We start from the raw sequence: 22264 nt of genomic DNA on the forward strand, positions 1-22264 counted from the left end.
TGGAACAACTATCAATAGAAAAGCCACTGGAACTAAGATGCAATAGTTCTAAACTGTAATGTATTAAAATGTTTTATTGTTTTTTTATATATACAAGTTTTTTTAATAATAAAAAATAAAAATAAAAAATAAAAAAATGTTTTATTGTTGATGCTTGATTGTCAACACACTGTAAGCTGCCTTGAGATTGCTTGCAAGGAGAGACATCCTATACATTCAATAATAATATAGTTGGCAGCCTCCAAGCTGGACATGTCCCTTGAAAGTGCTCACACCAAGTTCCCTTAAGGGAATTATACACAGTGGGAACATAGGCAGATGGGATGGTTTGTCCAAAATGGATGCAGCTCAATGCTTATACTGCTACCAGAGCAGAGCATCCTCTAGCCTGGCGCCCACCCATGCTCCTACAGCTGTAGTCAAGTTCTCAAGATATACCTCACTCCATGTAGCCAGATGCCCATTCCCTCACAAATTGATGTGCCCCAGATCAATGCCACCTTGACTCTGTCTAGGCACTTGGCCCAACTTCAGCCAGTCTGATCAGAGGATGGAACAATTGGGAGCTGTATTTGTAGTGTTCACAAGGCTGTCTTGGTCTGGTGTACCAAGACTCTACCCAGGCAAGCCCCTGGGTGCTTCTTGCAGCGTTGTACCTTCAGTGTGTTCAGGGACTGGTGCTGCTGCCTGTGATGACAGAATGTAAGCAACATGCTCCATCATATTCCCCTTGCACCAAGCCAAGTGATTTGTAATACCTCTTACAGGCTGAGGCCCGTGCCCCATGCAAATGAAGCCATGTAGATTCCTGTACTGTGAACTGTGCTGTGATAGTAACTCCAGATTTATTCACATTGCTTCCCTGAAAGGTATTGTTACATATCAGCAGCCATGTGTGGCCTTGGTCTCTCTTTAGCAGCTGCTGCATTTGAGATTCCACCTGCAGAAAACAAAAGAAACTGGTTGTGGCTTGTCAAATACATGCGGTGTAGTCTGAGCCTTGGTTGCTACCATCTCAGTGGCAGGAAAAATAAAAGCTGAAAATAGAAGGGACCTATTTTACAGAAAGTGTACGATTTAGACAAACACTTATATAGGATCATAACAGGACAACTGGCATATTTGGACATCAACATAACTTAATAATGAAAATGCTGAACTAGTCAATAGTGCATATTCATCATATACTTTACAACATATTAACTGTGGACCAAATTAGTTTCATTTGAACAATAACTAGATGCTTAAAAATACATTGTGTATGCCTACAAAATACACAGGAATCATTCTTATCTAATGATTGGCTTACTTTAAAAGGTTCCCTTCATAGTATACATTCTGGGTAATGTAGTGTCTTTCATTCTTTCCCAAAAGTAAGGATGTCACAGGTTTTTCCCCCAAGTACTCCTTCCAGATTTCCAATTTTCTGTTACAATAGTTAAAACTTTTCAAAATCCAGTCCCCCTGCCTTGAGCCTTCACATCTCAGATAGGCCATGCAGCAGAGACGGAAACTAGACTGACTATTGTGCCTGGATCAGTGTGGGCTGTATCAATGACATGCTGACACCAAGGAAGGAGAAACAGATAGCAGAGGACAAATGCTGAAAGTTCATAGGGCCTGAAAGTTGAGGGGGGAATCGATGAGAACAATGAGGGAAACAAATTAGAATATTTATACTCATTTTAAATATGTATATACTCACCTTTCTGCAGAGCATCTCAAGAGAGGGCTATGATCCTAGATGCAGTATTGTAATTCACAGAAGTCATCAGTGATTGACCCAGAGGAAGAGCAAGATGAATGACAGACAGATGAGATTTGAATGCTGGTGGGGCTCTATGTTGCGAGAGGTTGGCTGGAGGGAGCAGTCCTGGCTTTCCCCCTGACTAATTCTGCAATAGCTTGACAGATGAATACAGTGGATTATTTATGAGTACAGACATAGTTGTTTAAATGAGTTTGCCAAAGGGGTAAACAACTGTCTACAGTTCTGGTCTAACCCTTTACTTCATTTTCCAAAAAAATTAAATAAAGCCTACTATGATGTCATTTCCATCCCACCCCTTATTTCTTTCTTTAGAATTTGTGATGGAGTGCACTTTTATAGTCTAAAAGTGCTATACAAACAGCGGAAAGACTGTGAAGGGTTAATTCATCACAGAAACAGACGGTCTTGAGTGACAGGCTTTTCCAAGCAATATGATTAGTTAGTATCAGCTGAGCAGAAAGATTTTACAGTTGAATGCTGAGGAGGAGAATTTACTTGGAATTCAGCCCTGATTGTGAGCAGTTTTAACACAGACAGGAGAACTGGGGAAAGTTGGAAAGGATGAGTGGGTAGTTAGATGTGACTCCCAAAGAAAGGGGGTACGTTTTCTAGTGAGAAGAATTTCCCTACGTAGTGAAACAGGGAGTTAGCACTGAAGAGTGCAGATAACCCTTCGCTGATGAAGTTAGAAACTGCCTGTAGAAACCTTAGGTAAAGGTATCCCCTGTGCAAGCACCAGGTCATGTCTGACCCTTGGGGTGACACCCTCTAGCATTTTCATGGCAGACTCAATACGGGGTGGTTTGCCAGTGCCTTCCCCAGTCATTACCGTTTACCCCCCAGCAAGCTGGGTACTCATTTTACCGACCTCGGAAGGATGGAAGGCTGAGTCAACCTTGAGCCGGCTGCTGGGATTGAACTCCCAGCCTCATGGGTTCAGACTGCAGTTCAGACTGCATGTCTGCTGCCTTACCACTCTGCGCCACAAGAGACTTTGTAGAAACCTTAAGCATCAGTTAAAAACTCAACACAAGTACTGGTGTTTCAAGAGAAAGGGTTTGAATACTAGAAAGAGTGCCCCAGCCTTCTGAAAACCAAGAGTCAAAGTATACTCAAAGTGTTTGGAAAAAATAATGGAACAAAAGCCTCTCAACATAAAGATTTAAAGTAACTCTGCATTGCTTCAGAAACCCTCATTACCCTGAACAGAAGACCTAAAGTCTGTACTTGTACTGATTTTGACTTAAGGCAATTTCTGCACATCAGTAAAAATAGCGTTATGCCAGCTGAATGGTGTAGCACTAAATCATGTTGCACCTCCCAAACTCTCCTCACCTTTTTGCTGTCTCACCTTTGTCTGCCTTCTTTTAATGTTTCTTATCCTCCACATCTGCTGCTGAAAATGCCAGAAGCGAGCAACACACCTTATCTGCTACTTGCTTCCACTTGCCAATCAATCCAGGCAACCAATCCCCTTTCTCCAAGTTTTAAAGGTCCTGCAATGCATGCTAATTAAAAAAAATTCCTACTTCTCTGTTGAAATGCCTATGCATAGAATCAAAGATACATAGTGCTTTTTGAACACCACCCCTTATGGGATCATGAGTCCTTCAATACATTTATAAATTAATTTAAAGGAAAATAATCCCTCTAACAGTCAATGAGCAAGTCAAAAAAGAGGTATGCCTGTGCTCTAGCTACATCTTTTTCAGGCATTGGCAATTTGTGCAGCTTGATACAGCTTGTTGTAGTGGTTAAAAGCAGCAATTTCTAATGTGGTGAGCTGGATTTGATTCCCTGCTCCTCCACATGCTGACCTAGTCACAGTCATGTTGGAAACTGTTCTCACAGAGCAGTTTCTCTCAGAGCTCTTTCAACCTCACCTAACTCACAGGGTGTCTGTTGTGGGGAGAGGAAGGGAAGACTATTATAAGCCACTCCGAGACTCCTTTGGGCAGTGAAAAGGAGGGTATAAAATGACTTGACTTCTACTGTGAAGGTGCTACTTGGAAGGTGCTACAGGGAACAATTCTACTGGAGAGCCACTTGTCCCCAGGGGCTCATGGTGCTTATGTGCCCACATAACAGTTTCCCCATCTTCCATGCCATTGGTCTCCAATTTGCTTTGTTGTGATGGTCTTGGAAAGACTGCATCAAGCCCAAGGTGCTCTCCATATAGAAAGAGAAAGTCTACATCTTCCCAGTCCCACCCACATGAGCATTATTTTCCCTGGTGCAATTTCTTGTGATGGCTACCCCCAAAGCATTCCTCCCATCTCAGATTGCAAATTTCAAACCTCACATGACTTACTCACATGATTCCCATGGCAGAGGCTTTTGTTGGGCATCTTGGGTCCCAGAGGGCTAGCAGGGGGGTGTTTCTGGGCCTCCTGCAACCTCCCATGTCCAGAAGGCTCATATAGGCTGCCCCAGCTCCCCCTCCCATGTCTTCATAGTTGAATCAGGCCAGGAGGCCAGGGCAACTTACTGGCATCTGGGCATGTTCTGAGGCTGGCTCCTCTTCTACCCAGAAAACTTCTGAAAGCAGCAGGAAGTTGAAGGTGGAAGGCTGATTCCTTATTAAGACCTTCCTGGCTAAGGGCTACCTCATGACTGGGTCTAAACTCACTGGGTGTGCCATTCCTAAAAGATGGCCAATCAGGTAGTGGGTGAGCAGTCAGTTTGGGTTTTATAACATTTACTGAGGATTTGATTTCTATATAGTCCTCCTCATGCACTGGCTCACGGTGGTGTACAACATAGAAGCAAAATTACATTAAAACCATGAAATAAAAAATATTTAAACTAAAATTAAATTGTGCAACAGTCAGTATGGACCAAATGGATATTATATCACTCAGTTCTTTTAGAACTAGATCCCAGAACTTGAAACTTGATCTGGAATCCAACTGTAAGCCAGTGGAGTTGTAAAGCACAGGCTGAAAATGAGACTTCCAAGATGTTCCTATGAAGACTCTGACAGTTGCATTCTGGACCAGTCACAATTTCTAGAGTGTGGATAATGGCACGCCCATGTAGAGTAAGTTACCGAAGAAGATGCTAGAGGTGACTGTCATGTGGATAACTGTGGTTAGGTGCTCTAGGACCAGGTATGGCAGTAGTAGCTTGGCTTTGCAGAGATGATAAAGCACCTGCCTTTCTACTTTTGTGACTTGCACCTCCATAGAGATAGATGCATCAAAAATAATTTTCTTCTAGCTAAGTGTGTGACCAACAGCTGTATTCCATCCAAACAGGGCTAGCTAGCACGCTTGCTTGTCAGGCCCCTTCTTACCCAACCACAGTAAATGGCGACTTTGAAGAGTTGAGTTTCAGGTGACTGCTTGATCCACCGCGTAACGGCTTCCAGGAAACTGGTTATCTGGGCGTGAATCCAGGCAGTTATCCATCAGGAGGTAGAGCTGGGTGTATATATTAATATCTTTCTGTAATGAAGGAAAACAAATGACAATATATTCACAATTTTATTCCTGTAAAATAGAACTATATAATTTCTGTCTATTCCTACTACTTTACAATATCAGGTCCAACTCAGTTTTCAGGGTATTTTGTATAGTTAGTGGTTTGAAATTGACCGGAGTGGTCCCTGACCAAAATACTCCACCTCATGCCCCTTTATTCCGCAGCTGTGGCAAATATAAGGAACAATAAACCAGAACCATAACAACAGGGAGGGCAGGTGGGAAGCCGTCTTGCCAGCTTGCTGCAGCAAAGAGGGAGAGCTCCATCACATGGTACCTTAAATAGGTGACCCTTAGACCATCCCTTATGCTGCCGCCCAAACGCACCTCCACAGTACGCACATGCTCCCGCGGGCCTGACACAGCCGCATCCTGATTGCTCGCCCACCCGCCAGGCTAACCGCAGCCTACAGTAACTCATGGCCACTTCTTGAGATAAAAAATGTATTTTGCAGGAGTACCTGTATGGTGTAAATATGGTTGAAGCCATGGAGGGAAGGGACCATAACATGATAGTAGTGCACATGCTTTACATGCATATGAGTTCAAAAATTCCCAAAGCCAGACGTTAGTTTATATGATCACTAAGTACCCTCCAGGCTTAAGATTAATCAAATTATCATAGTATCTAAACTATTCATCAATCACTTTGAACGTATTGTTTTTCATCTTTTTCAGGGCAGCAGCTCAAATTTTAGTGCATTTAAAATTGATTCTCTTGATATTGTTTTTATTAAATAAAATTAGGATTTTGAAAGAACTCACACTTGCTTTTTTCTCTTCTGTCACTTTGTTTTGATGGATCAGACCAGTTTGCTAAGCTCTTGTCTCAAAATCATTACTTTTAAGGCCACCACATGGGAGAGATTTGCCATATTAGTGTGGGACAAATTTAAGAAAGTCATTAGCTTATTTCATCTGGTTTATTAATTACAGAATGTCAATGGTGGCATTTATAAGGATTAAAGAATCCAGGGGAGTGTTGTGACAATTAATTACAGCACACAGAGAGTTTTATTGATGTAAAGTGTTATATTACTATTAATATCATCAAGATTATGAAGCTTTAAGGGCATCAGTTTTTGACCCTTCTGGTTTTACTACAGGGACCTCATTAATCCTGTTCCAGTTTATCACAGTGATGAATAAATAAAACGATGGTCTTCTAAGTGCATCTTTGGTGAGATGGCAATTTACCACATGAAGTGGCCCACAAGGGATGCTGATATGCCATTAAAGTAAACAGAGGTTGAAAAGAGATTATACAATATATTAAAAAAAACCGAAATATTGCTTAGGAAAAAAAAATTATATGGGAGTAGGTTTAGCAGTTATTTCCTATGGGGTTTCTAAATGCCTTTCTAACTGCATCATGTCTGGAAATCCATGGGAAATGAAAAGCAAGGCAACATGAAATGATGGTCTGATCCAGCAGGACTCTTCTTATGTTCTTCTTAGTTTGTTCTAAACTATGGTTTAGATCAGTGATTTTTAACAACTGTCTTACATTCGGGTTTTTTTTTAATGGTTTAAACACTGTAAATGTGTTAGTACTTCCTTTAAAATGTTTTCCATTACTTTGACGGACTACTCATCAAATTTGCAGATGACACCAAATTGGGAGGACTGGCAGATACTCCAGAAGATAGAGACAGAGTTCAACGAGATCTGAACACAATGGAAAAATGGGCAAATGAGAACAAGATGCAATTTAATAAATAGAAGTGTATAGTTCTGCATTTGGGTCCGAAAAATGAAAAGCATGCCTACTGGATGGGGGATACGCTTCTAGGTAACACTGTGTATGAACGAGACCTTGGGGTACTTGTGGATTGTAAACTAAACATGAGCAGGCAGTGTGATGCAGCAGTAAAAAAGGCAAATGCCATTTTGGGCTGTATCAACAGGGGCATCACATCAAAATCACAAGATGTCATAGTCCCATTGTATACGACACTGGTCAGACCACACCTGGAGTACTGAGTGCAGTTCTGGAGGCCTCACTTCAAGAAGGACGTAGATAAAATTGAAAGGGTACAGAGGAGAGCGACGAAGATGATCTGGGGCCAAGGGACCAAGCCCTATGAAGATAGGTTGAGAGACTTGGGAATGTTCAGCCTGGAGAAAAGGAGGTTGAGAGGGGACATGATAGCCCTCTTTAAGTATTTGTCACTTGGAGGAGGGCAGGATGCTCTTGAAAGGGTACAGAGGAGAGCGACGAAGATGATCTGGGGCCAAGGGACCAAGCCCTATGAAGATAGGTTGAAGGACTTGGGAATGTTCAGGCTGGAGAAAAGGAGGCTGAGAGGGGACATGATAGCCCTCTTATTTGAAAGGTTATTTGAAAGTATTTGAAAGGTTGTCACTTGGAGGAGGGCAGGATGCTTCTTTCCGTTGGCTGCAGAGGAAAGGACACACAGTAATGGGTTTAAACTACAAGTACAACGATATAGGCTAGATATCAGGGGGGGAAATTCACAGTCAGAGTAATTCAGCAGTGGAATAGGCTGACTAAGGAGGTGGTGAGCTCCCCCTCACTGGCAGTCTTCAAGCAAAGGTTGGATACACACTTTTCTTGGATGCTTTAGGATGCTTAGGGCTAATCCTGTGTTGAGCAGGGGGTTGGACTAGATGGCCTAGTTCCAATGGTTGTGATTTATGATTTTGGATGATTTACAAAGTTCTGAATTATTATAAAATGAAGAAATAAAAAGATCTATTAATGATTTGAAATAGCCTGGACAATTCCTATACATTTTGTTTGGACTGGAGTTACCAAAAGGCATTGATGGTTCATTTGTAGTATCTCATAGTAATGTGAAATACTACAGTAGGAATTATCTGGATCTTGGTCGCCAAGGACTCATCCTTACACTCAAGGATAATTTCAAGCTCCTTCATGGCTGCCTTTTCCAGTCTCAATCTGCTTCTGATTTCTTAATTGTAGTTACTTTTTGGCTTTATTCTTCTCATATTGCTGTTTGTGCCTTCTCCACAGAGACTGCAGTAAGCACATGTGCCAAACCTTCAGCCCTTCTCTAAATAGCTAACCATTTGTGCCATCTACTAGACAGTCTTCTCTTGGAAAGATATGGGAGACAAGACAAGACTCTTCTCTCCTACTTTCCATTTTCACTTGTATCTGCCTGACACACACAAAGTTCCTGTGAATTATAATGCACAGCAGAATTCTCTTCTGTCAGTACCTCTTCAAATTAAAGGTGAAGACACGTATTTTTAGAGCAGTGAAGCCATTCTAGAAGTACCATCGCTACATTTTATCCCAGCATACCTGTCTTCTCTAGGGCCAAGCTGGAAGGGAGAAACAAGTTTAAAGCATAATGCCACATGTCTGTCTCCATTCCCTTCTCTCTCTTCCCATGAAATTTTCAAGAAGCTTCCTCCACTCAATCTCTGGAACAGTTTTGTGCTTTAAAGCTATTTTTAAAATGGGTAAGGCAATGAATGAGCAGATAACATCCATGGGGCATTTATTTTTTTAAAAAAGAAAAGAAATTAGATAGCCCACTGAAGCCTGCAGTTTGAAAATGATGGCTAAACTAGCATTGGGTTGCCACCATGCAGATATGTCATTTCAGTTATAAAATTGGGCACACAATACTGTATAAGCATTTTCTGTGACCTCTGTATATGTGTGTGTATGTGTGTCCCACCATTAATCTTGGCTCAATGTGACTGTGTTTTCCCTATTCCAAAAATAAGGTGTTAAACGTTAAACTCTGTTTCACAGAAGTCATGCCCTTTGTTAAGCTTGAAAGAGCTTTATATCCCTGTCATTTTTTGTAAAGCAATGGAAATGGTTGGTTATGTATGTATAAAGCATTGTCAAATCGCAACCAGCTTATAGTAACCCCACAGGGTTTTCAAGGCAAGGAACTAACAGAGATGATTTGCTACTGCTATCCTCCCAATCTATGTGGGAGATCAGTTCTACAAAATGCTGGTGTGTCCCATAAGGAAAAGGTATGGCGAGCCCCCACTAAGCTAGGGGGATAGGTAGAGAGATCTGAATAATACAGAAGAGAAGAAATGGTGGGTTTTTTTATACTCCATGTTTCACTACCTGAAGGAGACCCAAAGTAACTTACAAATACCTTTCCTCTCCACACAACAGACACCTTGTGAGGGAGGTGGGGCTGAGAGAGCTCTAACAGAACTGCTCTGATAGAAAGAAAACTGTGACAAGGCCAAGATCACCCAGCTGTAAGGGGAACTAGGAGAAATTTTTGTCTTTATATTGTTTTGTTGCAGTTATGGGAGGGAATAAGAGGAGGATGAAAGATAGATGGTAAGGAGGTCAACAAGGAATTCAGGATCCTATTATTGGGGGATGTGAGATGTATGGAGGTCGGAGAAGATGGCTTAAAAGGATGGGTGGAAGATATTGAAATCCTTGCACCCTTTCTAATCTTTGCCTCATCCTAAAACATGAGGGGGGAAGCTAGGATTAATAGCCTTTCTCCAACTTTGGTGCTGTGCAAAGCCAGGTTCATAAAGAACCTGGTGTTTTGCAGAGCAAAATCTGGACATGGCATATGTGACTGAGACATGGGTGCGAGAGTGTGAAACTGTCACCCTGAAAGAACTGACTTCACCTGGTTTCTTGATACTCCACCAATTCCAGGCAAAAGGTTGGGATGGGAATTGCAATATTGATCGGGTAGTCTTTTTCCTTTGGGCACTCCCTGATCCCAGGTATGGAATTTGTGAGCCTGGTATAGGGAGCAGTGGAGAATTTGGCTATCTAGCTGGTGTACTGACCACCTAACACACCAGCAGATATTATTGCTGTTAAATATAAAAGCAGCATTCAACACTGTTTGTTATGGACTATTAGCCCATCACCCTAGTTAACATGGGGATCCAAGGTACCACCCTCAAATGGCTCAGTCTTTTCTCCAAAGTCGGAGAAAAAGGTTGATGCTGGGGAGAGATCATTCCACTGGCATGCCCTGATATGTGGGGTTCCACAGAGAGCTATTCCCTTTCCAGTGCTGTTTGATATCTATAAGTACATATGAATGCAGAGTCCAGTGGCAGGTGTGTTTTTTTTTTAATCCTTTTCTCCCACTGCTGTTTAAAGCAGCTGTGGGCAATGGAGACAATCAACAGGAAATAAGCTCATACCTAGTTGACAGCGGGTGATTATTACAAGCCAGACAAATACTTATTTTAAAGTAAGTAATTGTAATATTCAAAGCATCTTTACTGTGGTTCAGCTCTGTCACATATTGCTGAAGCCCCTGTAAGAAAAAAAAAATAGAAGCATAAAGTTGGAAGGGGCCATACAGGCCTTCTAGTCTAACCCCCTGCTCAGTGCAGGATCAGCCTAAAACATCCAAGATAAGTATTTGTCCAGCTACTGCTTGAAAACTGCCAGTGAGGAGGTGCTCACCATCAAATAGTCACATCATATTTTACAAGGCTTACTGAAGCAGCCTCATGCACAGAAATTTAGCAAGTGAAATGCGTATGTGTGTGGTGACAACAGAAAATGTCCCACTTTCTGAATACCTGCATGTTTGATCTCTTAAACACACAGGAACTGCCCACTAAACTGCAGGAAATTCTGCAGGATTCTCTATATTTATCCAATGTTCAGACTGTATTTCTTAATTCATTACTACATGGGTTGCTTAATTGCAGCCTGGAGATTGCCAGAATGACTGAAAGCACCTCATTGATACAGAAGACTTAGGAGCTTTAACTGTTCCCACCCTGCCAACATCCCCCACAAGCTGTGCAGCACATCTGGTGTCCTAGTAATTCCAGATAGCAGGGGAGCCAGGTAAAGGACAGGCAGATATCCCACAGATGTAAAGGCTTAGTATTAATACTCAGATAGCAGCCTAGCAATCAAACTGTTATTAATATCAGCCTAATATTGTAGATTTCCTCACTGTTGTGTATTAATTTTCTGGAGTGTGTGGAGTGTACTGTGTTATTCCAAAACAGCTACTGTCATGAACATAAATAAGCTTTTCCTAATAATAAGACAATAACGTAATCCATTCATAATAAATGAAGGAGAACGATATAAAGCTTGATCATCACAATTGTATGAAACTGAGGAATTTTGTTTTAATTCATCATTCTGAACGCTTGCTTTTTTCTGGTGCTTCTCTGTTAAGTCAATAACGCATGAACCATATTGTTCATTCGGTGCCCTGTCCATGCTCTGCTGACACTGAGCTTGTAAAAGTTTCAATTTCCTGCTTGGTCAGTGGCATAACTTTGAAGTGCTAGGATATTTTCAGCCTGTCCATCATAAGCTCCACTGGGAGATTTTTAGACATTCAGCACAAACGGCTTTAAAGGGGGCCTGGTTTGAGAGGCTTGTCTATCAGTTGTCTAATGAACAAGTACATTGCTGAAATCAAGAGCCCCAAACTCAGCATGTGAAAAGTTAAGTATGTATATATCTGAATTGCCAGTTTTGGTTCAAGGCATCCTGAATCTGTGACTTCTGTTTGACATTTTTAAACAGACATAGCACTCCATTTATTCAAACAATGCTTTAGGGAGTGACCTAATGATACTTATACACCTAAAGTTTTGTGTTGCTGTGATGTGTTTGACATAGTTGAATGTAAATCTGGGTTCAAAAGCCTTTTCTATCATAAAGCTTGGTGGGCAACTTTGAACCAGCCACTAATTCTGTAACTCGTTCTATGTGGGCCTACCCTTGGCTTGGACCTGGAAATTGCAGCTGGTACACAATGTGGCTATAAGGGTCCTCATTGGAACATCTTGGAGGGCCCATATTCAGCCAGTGCTATGTCATCTGTACTGGTTACCAGTCTGTTTCCAGATCAATTTTAAGTTATTGGTTTTAACCTTTAAGATTTTATGCAGACTGGGTCCTATCTATCTGCAGATCTGCTTATCTGTTTATGCCCCCCACAAGGCTCTTCACTCTGTGGGTATAAATTAACTGGTTGTCCCAGGACTCCAGGATATATGCCTGGCCTCGACTTGCGCCAGGGCCTTTTCAACCCTGGCCCTAACCTGGTGGAATGAGCTCCCAGAACAGCTAAGGGCCCTGTTGGAGTTGTCAACTTTCTGCAAGGCCTGTAAGATGGAGCTCTTCTACCAAGCATATAGTTGAGGTCAGGGCAATACCCGGTGTTACCATATGAGGATCTCTAAACTGAGGTCTACTAGGTTCCTCGCTCCCAGTAAGAGAGAATTATTAACCCATGCTGAACAGGGGAGAGGACTGGTATTTTATTGGTCGCCATCTTGTTATAGAATCATAGAATCATAGAATAATAGAGTTGGAAGGGACCTCATAGGTCATCTAGTCCAAACCCCTGCACTATGCAAGACACTTACATCCCAATCGCTCATCTACTGTAACCTGCCACCCCTTTGCCTTCCCAGAATCAGCCTCTCTGTCAGATGGCTATCTAGCCTCTGTTTAAACATTTCCAAAGATGGATAACCCACCACCTCCTGAGGAAGCCTGTTCCACTGAGAAACCGCTCTAACTGTCAGGAACTTCTTCCGGATGTTTAGATGGAATTTCTTTTGAATTAATTTCATCCCATTTGTTCTTGTCTGTCCCTCTGGGGACAATGCTATATTATATTTTTTTATTAAGGGGTATTTTAGGGCATTTTTCTGTATTTTTACTGATCTAGTAAACTGCCACGAGACATTTGTGAGTGGTGGTATATAAATCAAATAGTCAAATAATCTCAGTCTGCCACTTAAAATTGTTTTGAGTACTACGGATATATAATGAGACTCTATGGTGTGGGTTCTTTTTAATTTTCTAATTTTCAAGGTGTCATTATTATTATTATTATTATTATTATTATTATTATTATTATTATTATTATTATTATTATTATTATTATTATTATTAAATTTATATCCCACCTCCCCCCGGAGGACTTATTCGTAAATCCTTTCCAAAATCAGAGTCCAACTGTTCTGCCTTATTTTAAGCTTGGTCTAAAAATATGCTTATTATATTCTTGGCTAGTGATATGATATCTAGAAAATACTTCCTGTGGGTGTTGATTGCTGCAAACACTGATCTGTATTGTATAGTGCAAAGCATTTTTTAAAAGATTCCTCAGATCTTTCCTATCCCACAAGTTATTGCAAATTCCTAAAAGGAAGCTATAGTTTCAAGGGGAAAAAAGAACCATAAGCACTCAACTCAATTATTCCCAGGTTTTTTTTTCAGATGGTTTAGAATCAGAATTCATTGGCCAGCCAAAACCGACAGCCTGCTCTCCAAGTGTATAATAAAAACATTCAGGATGCCATGTAAAGATCATGTGTAATCATCAGAGATTCTTAAGCCGGCTGCCAGAGTTGGCAAGCTACCCATTCAACACAACAAATTCATGTGGGAAGTTTAATGAATGAACAGATTTGTCATGCAAAACCAGAAATCTTTTCATTGTCTGGAGACCAAAGCTATGAACAACAATTAATGCCTTTTTTCTTCTCTCGAAGTCAGTCTGGAAATTGAACACATTTGATAGTGTCATTTTTAGCCCATTGTCAGTTCAGTGAATATGCCAGATTCTTTTATGTTCCAAGTGCAGATAAAATGGAGAGCCCTATATGAGCCAATCCAGACATCTTTGGGAGTCAGTTATGGCAAATAATCAGTATAGATGTTAATCATTCTTAATATAAATAATTTCTATCATTACTTATCCATTCAAGATGTTTCCCTGTTGTCATTTATCATCATTATTGTTGAGATGTGAATCATTACTTTGTTCCTTAGTCAAGTCAAGACTGTTGAGTAATATCCTGGTATTTGAACCAAAGCCAGTTTTCATCTCAAAGCTTTAAAGGTGAGCAGCTTACCAAAGGCAATATATAGAATCTCTGTGACCATACTACAAGTCGCAAGTATCCCCTCCACACACACAAACTAAGATAATAGTAGACTGAGTGGCAGGGTTGATTTCCCATTCAAGTGCTATGGCCTTAATCAAAGTCTTATACAATCACACTAAAACTACTTTCTAATGTCGAAGAGCTTATTATGGATCTCCTGTGTAATGCTTTCCCTTTTTTCCTCCAAGATACTCGGTGCTGACAGTAGTGTAGTGACAATGACCTCCCCAAAGCCCATGGTACATAAAAATATTAGCGGCATTTTTCAGATTATTCATCAGGGATGAATTCCCATGATCATATGTTATGTTAAGAATAAGGAGGTCTGGCCACTTATGCCTCATAACAGCAGTCCAGGAGTATGAGTCTATTCTATGACTAATACACTTGGAGTTTCATGTGTTAAGTTCCCATACGTTAGCTGAAAACCTCTTTTTAAATTGTTCTATTTCGCTTATGCCTCATGAAGAAAGGTGTATGAACATTTATCTTAAAAAGTGTAATAGTGTCTGCTGACCCAGTGACATTTGTCACATGCAGTGTCTGACAGAAATCCCTTGCAATCCTATTATTAGATTTTGTGTGATAAAATATTCAACCAAATTTATTGTGGGCTGAAGTAATAACATTAGTGTAATCTCTGCTTCCAATTAAATTAATTACCAGGCACCTCAGTTTATTGCTTGAATGACATCATCAGCATCTGGCCAAAAAAGAAAGAAAGAAAAGTGATTTCAGTGCTGTATCTGATGTTCTGGGGAAGCAGAAGTTTTCCTGTTGTCCCATCACCATAAAGCTTGCACATGAAAGAAATGCCTTTACTATTAGTTAATTATATGTAGATCATTGAGGGTGAAAATACCTGCAGTAGTGCTGAGTTGGTCATCTCCTTGGAGTCTAAGTACATTCCTGGAGGCCTGTCTGCATATATAATAAGACTTATACTGTACTGGCAGAAAACTCACTTCTTAAAACAGGAGACAATTGGTTCAGAGGTGGCAGGACTTCGAGGGATGATTATCCCACTGCATTTTCCTACACAAGGGGCAGCTGGTGCATACAGAAGATGCTGTCTGCTATATTAGATGGGGGGACTGGGTGAGGAGAGGGTGTTAGCCCCCATAAGGAATGGCACTGAAGGGTTGATGGAGCTAGAATAAAGCCTTTAGAGAAATTAAAAGACAACCAGGTGAAACCATATTCCTAGGTGGGTTGTTGCCTAAACAGAGCCTTGAATAAGTGGGTTGAGGTAAGGAAAGTAAAAAACTTTTAAAGAACTGAAACAACCGTAAGGCTTAGACCTATTCTACAGGCACGTTCCATCACAATTTACTTGATTCCAGGAGGATAAAAAACTTTTTTTAAAGATGAAGCCATTTTATGAAATGAGATTGTGGGGGACTTGGGGAGGGAATTCTTTTCTCACATCCCATCAAGAAAAAATAAAGTTTGGTGCACCTCAGAGAAAATTGACCCATCAAACAACAACTCTGCCAGGTGGAACGCTCCCATACAAAATAGACAAATAGGAGTGGTGTGTTATCACTGTCAGCAAGAGGGACATATAAAAGCTTATTGTCCAAAATTAGAGAAGAGGCAAACTCAAACATCACCCCAAACTGTCAATATAGGTTAGAAACACCCATTGAAACCCCATCAACAAACTCTGAGCCACAGGAAGCACAATCAGACAGACCAGCAAGGGTCTCGAGAGGAATATTTAGGCATATTAGACCCTGTAACTGTAAATGGTGAACAAACAACTGGCTGGAGAGACACAGGGGCTGAAGTGACTTTGGTAAAGCCAGGCCTGGCAAATAATAAATATTTGCCAGGAAGATCCCACAAAATCAAAAGCATAAGTGGCCGAGAATTTCAAGCAGAGTTAGCTTGGGAGTTCAAATATAAAGGTGTTACAGGACAGTAAGAGTCTGGGGGGAACTAGGCCCTAGTCTGCACACAATAGATAATGCACTTTCAATGCACTTTCGAAGTTGATTTTCCTGTTCCGCACAGGAAAATCCAGCTGTCAAAGCACATTGAAAGTGCATTATCCTGTGTGTGCAGACTAGGCCTAGGTGTCCCAACTTTATTAGGAAACAACTTAGCCCTGCAGACAAGAACAATTACTGCAGTTGCCATCAGTGGGCCTCAGACGTCACCAGCCAAACAGCAGACAGAAAAAGCAGAGCATCATGCAGTAATTGTTTGAAAGGGTGAACTCTACTGTGTTATACCCTTTTGAGGTATTTGTCCTCCCCTGGCTTTGCCCCCAAATTGGCAGGAATTTCCTACCCTGAAATTAGCTAGCCTATTCCCAGGCAAGGCCATCATGAGCCCACCACTCTTTTAAATGTCCTGTGATGTCCTTTTCCCCATTTGAACCATCTCAGCTCTCCTATGAGAAAGAATCACACGCCTTTCCCAAGCCCGTGGGAGAAACGTGTGTCAGGCTAACAGGTGCCCTCCTCATTTGGCTAACCCTGGCTACTTGGCACCGAGCCCCTGGGCTCCCAGCTGAGCTCATTACACGCTGACCTCTTAACAAAGCCCCCCAACCTCAGGGAGTCCAGTACACAAAATGGACGCTTTGCCAACAGGCTCCTTCTCGTGCCCTAAACCACAGATTTGATTTGTGACTATAAAATGTAACAGTAAACTCAATAACAAACAAAACCCATAACCAACTTGGAAACAAGGGGTAGGTGGGAGGGAAGCTGTTCCGGTGACAACTTGGATTTGGGAGGCTGGACCCCAAGAACATGGTGCCTTAAATAGGTGCATGCAGGCCTGCCTCTTGCCTCTGTTGCCGCACATGCCACCGGCACAGCATGCACACCAGCGGGGTAAAGGAGGCCGTCGAGTCCTCCCAGCCAGCCTCCCATGGTGTCAACCGGCAGCCCCAGTGAGTCACAGTCACTTAATTTTTTTGCACAACAGGCTTTATTGGACAATGGCTTCCCCATTTAAGTTTCTCGCTGGATCAGATCCTGTTCCCAGGCAGTTTCCTAGAGCGTGTTATATTTTTTCACACAACAGGCATTATTGCTTTTGTGTGTGTGTGTGTGTGTACATAAAATCCATTGTATAAAGTCTACAATAAATTGGAATTACTTTTGTAATCATCTGCACAGTCTGGTTTTTTTTAAGGTGGTCAAAGGGGATCTGAATTTCGCAGGATTAAAAATGGGGGGAAAGTAAGTGCAGAATCAGCCCTGGACTCCCCTTCCCAAACAGAATGCCTGAAGTCTTTCATTAGCTCTGGAGGTATTCCTAATGACCCATTAGAGTTCCTTTATCAAAATCTAGCTTGCCCATTAATGAATCTCAATTTCTTTGACATTGCCTTCCTGATCATATCAAGGCTTTGTTCTAAGGCTTCCATGTCCTGCCCCTAGCTCTCAAGGTACAAAATTTGGTATAAAAGAGAGCAGAGACAAAAGTTATCCATTCTCATTTTTGGCTCTACTTTATGCGAAACTCAGCATACAGAACAAGCTACTGCTGTTTTGAAGCCCCCTCCTTCTGCTTCATTCCAGGTAAATATTCTGAACTCCAACATATCCATTCTTTAATTTTTAGGAATCTGTAAGTTTTTGTTGGGTGTGAGTTTTGAACATACCCCAATATTTTCCCTAAATAAATCTCAATGAGTATAAGTTAAATTGTCACCATTATTTAAGAAGGGTTTCTTCAAGGGAAAGGACCCTGTAAACATAGGTAGACAGATATTGCATTACCCAGCCTCTTCCATTCCAATGTATTCATAATTTCCCATAATTTCCTTTGAGGAATCTATTTTGGGTAACACAACATGAGATGAATTGATTCAATAAAGAAAGTCCCAGACACAGTTTGTAAGACCTGAGCAAGGCTGTTTTGTAAGTCATTAATTCACTGGGTCAGCAGGGTCAGAAGTCACTTGACAGCATCCAACACAAACACACACATAGGGAAATAACACAGGCTCAACACAAGTATCTTACCCCCCCCCCAGTCTAAACTAATGTCAGCTAATCATGCTCCTTCTCATTGACCCATTATGCACAGGCCAGAATGCCTGTGCTGGCAGCGTCAGGGCACTGGGGAAAATTCCTGATTATCCAAGCCCCCGCCGCCAGCGCGCGGCCATGGCCCGGTGCAGGGCCACGGAAGGCCCATGTTATAGAAATGCGGGAACTTCTGCAGCTTCCTGGATGCTGCGGGCGCCTGCAGGGGGTTCGGCGGGCCAGCACTGTGCGTAATTGCCAGTGCCGGGCCTTTCGGCCCACCCGGCCCCAACCTACGGTGTCCCTGTAGGGACACCACACACCCCTGCGGGTTCCACCTCCCACTCCACCCAGCCCCTCCCCACCTCCCCCCTGGCAACTGCTGCTTACCCTGCTGGCCCTGGCGCAAAGTGCATGTCCGTGCGCTACGCCAGGGCAGCCCCACATGCCCCAAACTGTTCTTGCCCGTCCTGCTTACCATGAATGCAACCCTTGCTGAATACCAGCATCTGGATGACTCTAGCCTCATACCCCTAACTGTCATTCTTTAATGGTCTTTCTTGTTTCTTCTTTCTCCCAACATTCTAGAAGGGTTTTCCCACCTGGATGCAACCATTCATTTAACCCCTCCTATGCCATGTCTTTCCTAACCTGTGTAACAAGTGACAAAAATTAATGATAATTTGGAATGTGTGTAATGATTCTAAAGCCCATTTTAGAAGCATCTGAAACATATATCAAACAGTGCAATAAAGTAATTTCACCAAAGGAATAATATTAACTCCAATGAAAATGTGCGTGTAATATCCTGTATCTTCTCTGTACAACTTCTTGCATCAAATAGCAATGCATTCATCTCTCCAGGAGGGATTTTTCCATTCTCCTGTGAAGATTTTTTGTGTGTGCAGAATCATATTTGGTTGGTGAAAGAGAAGCCAGAAAAATCTTGACACATTTCCCTTTTCTTTTAGTTTGACTAGTCATAATAGTAAATAGATGTCATTAGATATGCCCTTTTAAAGATATTAGATATTAGATATTAAAATATTGCCAATGTGTGTGTCTGCTGAAGTATTGTGTTTTTTGACCCTGAGATATGGATGCATTTGATTGGAATATGGGCCAGGTATCCAATTTTTTTCAGATAATTAACTGCAAAATATAAGTGGCAAGAATGTTCGGTTTTAGAATCCAGACAATTGCAGAGTGTTTTATCTCTTCTTTAATGCCAAATAGATGCATACTAACCAGTGACATTTCCATTAAAATAAAAAAAAAACAGCCTAATTTTCTATTAGATAAAGTTGAGGTTATCTATAGTCACATACATAAGAGAGTCACATTCATTAAGGTAGCACAATTACTTGGAAGTAAGCTGTAATAACTTCAGGCGGTTTTGAAGTAAATTGGCTGAAGTAGTTTGTAATACTTCTGACTTTAAGATACAAAGAATCAGATTATCCATTCTCTCTCAGTTTTCAAATGTCATTTTGATTTCTTTTCCTTCTGCCATCATTTTAGAAAACTGGATGTTTAAAACCAGAATAACAGACTGTGTTACAGAGTCAAGGTCGATTCACAAGTTACAAATTACAGAAAGTCAGATGCAAATGCTGCTATCTCTTGTTTTATTTCCATTTTAGACTTCAGTAGGAGTTGTCACACACATCCAATTGATTATAGTATCATTTATATGCTCCAACTTTGTGAGAAAAAAAATAAACGATTGGCAGACAGATGCAGTGTCTAGGCTAGGTCTGGTAAAAATACTTGCATTCTGACCTTCAACTGATCTTTGCCCACCATTCCATTCCACCTCCGTCTCGTGTCTAGCTTCTGGACGCCCTCTAGGCCGAGATTTGACACCCACAATACCAAAGAGTTCATAAGTTCAGATGCAGACTTCACTAAGAATAGCCATCCCTGATACATGGCAAACTTCTAGGTGCAGGGTTAGGATGGGATAAGCATTCTCCTGGAAGCTCTGGGATATTCTCCAGCTAGTAAACAGTATCTTCAGCTTAAAGTAAACTCAGACTCATTCTGAAAATAGGACTATTGTGTATTGTGAAGGAAACACATTCTGGTTTGCAAGCCTTTTCTAACAGCCTTCTTCTAGTTTTGAGTCAGACTCAGAGCATTCGCACCAGAAGGTCACAGGTCTTTATTATCAAATGTGATATGAAATTATAGCAGAAGGATATACATCCATATCCAAGGTGATTCCCAGCAGTCCCTCCATAGTTGTGGCAGCAGTTATTGCAAAAACAAGATGAACAAAGTTGATTTGAAAAACACTGATGCACTTTTTGGAGATTCTTGCCGATCTTTTGCTGTTTGTCCCTGCTGTCAAGAGTTGGTTAATAATGCATACAAATAAATATTCTATGATGCAGCTACTGTATTAAACTTGCAGAGAGAAATAACGTGAAATCTTTAGAACCAGTTAGTAAATTAATTCAGTTGAGCAGGAAAGGGATATGATTTTCATATTTCTGGTTAATGTACACTGTGTTCCGGCAAAGCAATAGCTGATTATTTTTAATAAAAAGGCATAACAGCATATTCAGATTCATGCACACAACCCTGCATGCCACAGAGCAACCGATTGGTTGTGGCTGAACTGAGGAAACAACTCAGGGTATTCAGTAATAAAAGTGTGAATTTAAACCTGAATATATTCACCAGTTTCATTAATGGTTGAGCTAATTCTAAATGTACACAAAATTTTTCTTCTGTCCCTACAAAAACATGCCCTTAAGTATAGGGAATAGATTGTTATAAATTCTTAGGGTTTAATCTAGATCTATGAATAATATTGTTGCCAAATATTTTTAAAATGAAAGTTATGTTTCTTTTTAGATTTTGCACACAAAGCCTTAAATGCATAGATGTATTGCCCTGCTCAGGAGCCCAGGTAGATTGAATTCCACCACCCTTGGACAGCAAGCTGATACCCAAATTGCTTAATGAGAGCAGAGTCAAAGTCAAAGCATTTTCAGGCTGTGTGCATGCAGTTTGAACCGATGGACCCTCATCAGCCCGAAGGTCCAAATTTAAAGGAAAAGAAATCCCCTAACAGTCAAAGAGAAAGTAAAAAAAAAAAGACTTATACCATCCTCTTACAACAGCTCTAGCTACATTTCCTTCAAGCAATGGCAATTTGTACAGCTTGGTGTAGTGGTGAAGAGCAGCAGCTTCTAACGTGGTGAGCTAGATTGATTGATTCTCTGCTCCTCCACATGTTGTGCAACCTTGGGCTAGTCACAGTCCTGTTAGAAACGGTTCTCACAAAGCAGTTTCTCTCAGAGCTCTTTCAGCCTCATCTACCTCACAAGTGGTCTGTTGTGTGAATAGAAAGAGAAGGTGCTTATAAGCCACTTTGTGACTCCTTTGGGCACTGAAAAGCAGGGTATAAAAACCAATTCTTCTCCTACTGGGAAGGTGCTACTGTGAAGTTGCTACTGGAAAACTCTTACTGGAGAGCCACATGTTCCCATGGCCTCATGGTGCTTCTGTGCCCCCTCTACAGTTTCCCCATCTTCCATTCCATTGGTCTCAAATTTGCTTTGTTGTGATGGTCTTGGAAAGATTGCAGCAAGACCAAGGTAGTGTCCATATGGAAAGGAAAAGTCTACATCTTCCACATCAGCATTATTTTCCCTGCTACAATTGCCTGTGATAGCCACCCCCAAAGAAGAAGATTTGGTTCTTATATGCTGCTTTTCTCTACCCGAAGGAGGCACAAAGCGGCTTACAGTCGCCTTCCCATTCCTCTCCCCACAACAGACACCCTGTGGGGTGGGTGAGGCTGAGAGAGCCCTGATATCACTGCCCGGTCAGAACAGCTTTATCAGTGCCATGGTGAGCCCAAGGTCACCGGCAGCGGCGTGACAGCGGGCGCAACCATGCAGGCGCGTAATGGTTGCACCCGTTGTCATGCCGCTGCTGGCACCGCCCTCCCCCCCGCGACGTGGTGCTGGCTGCGCCCGGAGGGAACGGCCGCCGAAGTGGCCGAATTGCACAACCCTAGTATAAACCATAAATCAGTTTCTTCTAAAGACAAAAATGTAATTTAATTCATCTTGTTCTAATAATTAAATTCATATTATATGCCATAGTTTTGAAGGAAT

At 41.5% G+C, this 22264-nt stretch overlaps 1 long non-coding RNA gene across 1 annotated transcript; it reads right to left on the reverse strand.

Annotated features, from left to right (window-relative positions):
• Positions 1 to 719: 719 nt before the first annotated feature.
• Positions 720 to 3151, reverse strand: LOC143844359 (uncharacterized). The gene is made up of 3 exons (XR_013233960.1): positions 3107 to 3151; positions 1706 to 1904; positions 720 to 940 (listed from the first exon to the last, which is right to left on the reverse strand). It is a non-coding gene; the product is annotated as an uncharacterized LOC143844359 (long non-coding RNA).
• Between the last annotated feature and the right edge of the window lie 19113 nt (positions 3152 to 22264).

Source organism: Paroedura picta, chromosome 1 (genome assembly GCF_049243985.1).
Source record: "Paroedura picta isolate Pp20150507F chromosome 1, Ppicta_v3.0, whole genome shotgun sequence".
Classification (NCBI taxonomy): domain Eukaryota; kingdom Metazoa; phylum Chordata; class Lepidosauria; order Squamata; family Gekkonidae; genus Paroedura; species Paroedura picta.